Genomic DNA, 6000 nt, shown 5'->3' with positions numbered 1-6000 from the left:
CAGTGGGTGCGCTGACGCGCCCCCACGTGAGATAAAAGACGAAGCACTTACTCCGGCTCTCGGTCAGATCAATGGTCTTCTGGTTCAGCTCCCGGACCTGGGAGTTGAAGGTATCCGCGTGGAGGTTGTGATAGTCCTGCAAATAGGACAGAGGAGCAAATGAGAGCAAAATAGCAATCAAAGTCTACTAAGAAGTTCCAAGCCGCCTGCTCAGCAGCCAACTCGGAACTCGGGGACTACACCCAGTGGGTGCGCTGACGCGCCCCCACGAAAGAAATCAAGAACAAGAAACAAAAAGCGGGAAGACTCACCCGAATGGACGTCCGTGTCGCGAGGAACTCTTGAGTATACTGTTTCAGCACGGTGGCTTGGGATTGAAGCCGGCTCCAGACTTCTTGCGCTGCGACGTTCAACCCGGTCGTCCCACCACCCAGCGTCCACTCCGGCGAGCTGGCGCTGGCCGCCTCCAGATCTAGAGCCCCCGGCCTTCTGCGGGTCCAGCACCGAAGTCGACTTCCCTGCGCGATGGCGCGATGGCGACCGGACCACAAGGTCTGTCCTCGCGGTCGGCTCGCCTCCAGCCGGTTGCACGGGCGGCGCGCTACCGGCTGCCTTGGTCCGCCCTAGTCGGCGATGGCGGTGCCGCCTCCCTCTCCCGGACGACAACGTCGTCCTCCTCCCTCTCCACCGCCTCGGGCGCCACAGCGCGAAGGGGGACGACAAGCAGCGGAGGCTGGTTACGCAGGGCCTCCGCCGCCCTCTCAGTGGCTGCAGCCTCCGCCTGAGCCTTGGCTGCTGCGTCAGCTTGTACCTCCGCCGACCTCTCCGTCGTCTCATGCGCCGCCATGGCAGCGGCCGCCCTCAGCTCCTCCGCCTCCCGCTCCTCCCGCGCCTCCCGCGCATTCCGCTCCGTCGCTGCTTGAAGCTCGGCACGGGGGTCCACGCGGCGGGCGCTTCCAGATCCACCCGCCGCTCCAACCATGGAGGCGGCAACGGTCCGCTCAAGAGAAAGCGGAGCCCTGTATTTTTTAATTCAAGACAAGGACTCAGAAGAATATCAACAAAAAAGAAGAAGGAATACGTGAGAGAATTGACACTTATGCCGAAACCATTTGTGGCTGCTTCACCACCTTACGGAAGCGGGCAGCCTTCGCGGCCGCCTCGTCCCGCCTGGTCGCCGCCGCCGCGCTCTTGGGCTTCTTCGGCCGACTGCCGAATAGGCTCGGCACGTCCCGGCGCTTCTCCGCGCCGCCTCGGACAGCCGGCGTGGTAGATGAGCCCAAGCCATGCTGATCGGACGCCGGCTGGCGGCGCGGGACGACCTCCACCTCGTCATCATCCGGGGAGTCGTCGAAGCTGGCTCCAAGCCCGGAGCCGCCTGCCTCGCCGCCTCCCCCCACGATATCGTCGTCCAGAGCAGCCGCCCCCAAGTCGGGGTCGTCCAAGTCGTGCGTCGTCCGGTCGGGGAGATATTGGCGCTCCACCCCCGCTGCCCCGGCTGCCGGTCGAAGGAGGGGGCTCTGTCAAGACAAGCCGACTGGTCAGAGTCGGCCAAGAGAAACTTGGTGGCAAAGGTAAAGAAGAGAAGAAAAAGGAAGTTTACCATAGGCGGGGGATTGGCACGGGAGTACGGCTCCTTGCCAAACCGCCACTCGTCGGCGAGCTTGCAGTTCGCAAGGTAGTTCACCATGAGAGCTGCCTCCGCATGAGGCATCTCCTTGGTACACAGCCGACTCGGATCGAGTTGGCCGCTCATTTGACAAATCATATGAGGGCGGCCTTGGAGCGGGAGCACCCGGCGCGCCACGAAGGCGGCCAGCAGGTCTGGCCCGGTCAGGCCCTCCGACTGGACCATTACCCGGAGTCGCGCGACGGCGGCGGCTCCAGCAGGCGACAGCGATCTGGCCCTATAGGACCATTGGGGCCGCCTCCCAGCCGGCGGGCCGGCTGCATAAGCCGGCAATTTAACGAAGTCGCCTTGCGAAGCGACGTTCTTCACATAGAAGTAGGATTTTTGCCAGAGCTTCGCCGACTGGATCAGCGTGATGAGAGGAAAGGGGTTGTCGGCTACCGGCCTCCGCATCACGATGAAGGCACCGCTCTGAGCCGCCATGCCCCTCATGGCGGTACCGAGCTTGGACTGGAAGAATTCCCCCCAGAGCTCGAGGGTGGGAAGGATGCCGAGGAAGCCCTCGCACAAGGTGACGAAGGCGGACAGCAGCACCACCGTGTTTAGAGTGAGGTGGTGCGGCTGGAGCTGGTAGAATTCAAGGAAGGAGCGGAAGAAGTCGCTCGGAGGCAGGCCAAGGCCGCGCAGGAAGTGCGAGCGGAAGATCACCCACTCGCCCTCCTCCGGCGCCGGCGAGATCTCCCGATCCGGCGCAAGACGGACCCGCACATGCTCCTTGCCGGGCAACCGCCGCGTCTTGTGGAGGAAGTCGATGTGGTCCTCGTGGACGTTGGAGCCGTCCCAGTCTCCGCTGCGCGACATGAGGGCAAGAAGCCGATGAAAAAGGCGCGGCGACGACGAAAGCATGGCCCCGCGGCGGCGAAGCTGCCAGGTAGTGCGAAGACTGGAGGGACGGCGCGGCAGCGAGGGGCTACGGCGATGAAGAAGAAGAAGAAGAAGGAGATGGCGGAGCGAGGGCGAGCGTGCGAGCGTCTGCCGCTCCTCCTCCTCCCCCTATTTATAGCCTCGTGCGGCGAAGCCGAGGAGGCGAGGCGTGGGAGGCGTGGGATTAACTTCGCCCACTCCCCCACGTCCCGCGATTGTTGCGCCCTAACGGCGTGCGGAAACTGCTGTTGGAAGGCGAATGGCCCGTTTTGGGCCAAAGAAGATCCACACCCGGGCCGAGGCGTGGAAGTGGCGGGCCCCGGCCTACGGCGGCGTCCCGTCACGCGCGTGGGCTGGCAGGCTCTCCCAGCCGGAGGGCGCCACGTGGTGCACGGGAGGCAAGCGGCCGGCCCGCAACCAGGCGCGCGCGCCAGCTGATTCCCGCCTTCAGATTTCGAAGCCTCACCAAGACGGCGCACCTGATCAAAGCCAGCCCCTAGCTGCTGGCTCCTCAAGATAGAAAGCTGATTAAGCTTCTCGTCCTCCTTTCAGCCGTGAAGCCCAACTAGCTTCAGGGACTACTGTCGGAGTAAATGACCACAGGTAGCCTAACCGACTCCCCCTGGCTCTTTGAAAAATTATCAGGCCGATCGAGCCTTCAAGCACCCAAAGCACAGGGCCGCCTTCCCCTGGCCGGCTATCTCATAGGCCGACTACTGGAAGGCGGCCCGACCCTGAAACCCTCCCGAAGAGAGCCACAAGAAGGCCGACTCCAAGAAGCTGGCCACAAGAAGGCCGACTCCAAGAAGCCGGCCACAAGAAGACCGACTCCCGACAAGCGGCCAAGATTGCACCCTCAAGGACTGCACCCACATAACAGTGACAAGACGGGGCGAGGGTACAGTAAAGTCTGCCACCCCCGAATCCCGGAGCACGCATGGCCACAGTGCGCCATACGGGCCAGCCATCCCCCGTTTGGTGCGGCACTGTAGCCATGTTGACCAAGACGCCACCCACGACAGGCTGTCAGTACGGCCCGCGGGCGGCAGGCCCCTTCAGCCAGAGAGACGCTCGAAGGCGGCCAAGCCCCCCTCTAGTCGGCCTGGGGTGTAGCCGGCTACCTCACTCCCTCGAAGTATGTGCATCATTAAGGAGACAAGACGAGGTAAGGCTACAGTGAGAGTCCGCCGGACGGCGGCACTGTAGCCATGCATACCTCGGCAAAGCCCTAGTCATCAGGGGCGAGGCTACAGTAACCAGCAGCCGGCGGGACCCACCAGTCGGCGGGCCCCAGCGGCCGGCGGAGAAGCCGGCGGGTACAGACACTGACGGCCTGGACCCGCATCCAGCCAAATTACCATTGTACCCTTGAGGGGTAGGCCTATATAAACCCCCCAGGGCACCCATGCAAAGGGTTGATCTCTTGGAGTTTTAGACACCACATAGAGAGAAGAGGAGAGCTAGCCTTGCCCTTCTTCCTCCTCTAGCAAAACAGCTCAAGGAGTCACTTGTAGCCACTTGTGTTGATCTAGTGACCATGCGGAGGCCCCGCAGAGTAGGACTAGGGGTGTTATCTCCACGGAGAGCCCCAAACCTGGGTAAGATTCACCGGCGTGCATGTCTTCGCCTTATCCCGTTTCCAGGCACCGGCGATGTCTTACTGGCTCCCACAATGATAAGTCACCTGTTGGCATATGTCGCACCTACCACCCGACATTCTTGGAATCTTTGTGAAATTTGTGATATTACTTGTTGCTCTAAGAACCCTAAAAAACACCTTCCCTACCTATGTGAGTTTAATGAAAATGAAATCTTATCTTCTTATGCAAAGGGTGTTTATAGCTACTATGATATTGAACAAATTGAAGAATTTGTTGCTTTTAAGGGTTCTTTTGAAGTTGCTTCTTTGATTGAAAAGTATGATACTACTCTTTATGAATCTGAAAATCTTGACATACTTGAATATTGCTATGAAAACTATGCTCATAATGTCTATGTCAAAGAATTTATTGAAAGAATGACCGTTGCTTCTAAAGAAAATAATGATATGCACGAATCTATAGATAATTATGATTCCGATGATTTGATTGAACTATTCCTTGATGAACATGATGCTTCTTGTGGCCATGATGCCAATATTTATGAAGATGAATTTGCTATGGTTCCTTATGTTAAACATGAGATCGTTGCTATTGCACCCATACTTGATAGTTCCTTTGATGAAAAGCATGATTGCAATGATTTTACTATAAATTCTCTTAATGTCAATTGTGCTAATAATATACAAAACCCTAAGCTTGGGGATGCTAAGATTTCTATGTCTACTACTTATTGCAATGATCATGATTGGAGTGATTCTTCTTATGATCTTGAAAATTTATTTAAGCCCCATGATGGCCAAGAGATTGATAATAGTGTTTACAATATTATTGAAAGTGGGTTTGGGAGAGTGTCAACTTTAGATCCCACATATTTGGATTTTGATCAATCTTATTATTTTTTTGATAAAAGTGGGTTTGGAGAGGTCATGACTTTAGTTAATGTTAATCCCACTATTTTGGAAGAGTGTCAACTTTACATACATGTGGATCGTGTTGAAAATACTTTATGTGATAGCTATTTTGTTTAATTTTCTTATGATCCCACATGTAATTATTATGAAAGAGGAAGATATGGTTGTAGAAATTTTCATGTTACTAAATTACCACTCGTTATGTTGAGATTGCTTTCTGCTTCCTTGCATATGCTAGTTTTTGCTTGCCTTGATAATTTGTTTGCCTATAATATGCCTATGCATAGGAAGTATGTTAGACTTAGATGTGTTTGTCACGTGTTTTATGATGCTGCCTTTGTGCTTCAATTCTTGTCTTTCTTGTGAGCATCATTGAAATCTCTGCATAGCTAAAAAGGCGTTAAACGATAGCGCTTGTTGGGAGGCAACCCAATTTTAATTTAGTTTTTTTTGCTTTTTGCTTCTGTTTAGGAATAAATATTTGATCTAGCCTCTGGTTAGATGTGTTTTTATGTTTTAATTAGTGTTTGTGCCAAGTTTAACCTATAGGATCTTCTTGGATGATAGTTATTTGATCTTGCTGAAAATTCCAGAAACTTTCTGTTCACGAAAATAATTGTTAAAAATCACCATAACGTGATAAAATATTGATTCCAATTGCAGATAATCAATAAACAAATTTTCTAGGTCGTCCTATTTTGGATGAATTTTCGGAGTTCCAGAAGTTTGCGTTAGTTACAGATTACTACAGACTGTTCTGTTTTTGACAGATTCTGTTTTTCGTGTGTTGTTTGCTTATTTTGATGAATCTATGGGTAGTAAAATAGTTTATAAACCATAGAGAAGTTGGAATACAGTAGGTTTAACACCAAGATAAATAAATAATGAGTTCATTACAGTACCTTGAAGTGGTGTTTTGTTTTCTTTTGCTAAC

Source organism: Aegilops tauschii, chromosome 5 (genome assembly GCF_002575655.3).
Source record: "Aegilops tauschii subsp. strangulata cultivar AL8/78 chromosome 5, Aet v6.0, whole genome shotgun sequence".
Taxonomy (NCBI): Eukaryota; Viridiplantae; Streptophyta; class Magnoliopsida; order Poales; family Poaceae; genus Aegilops; species Aegilops tauschii.
This window is presented reverse-complemented; position numbering follows the sequence as displayed.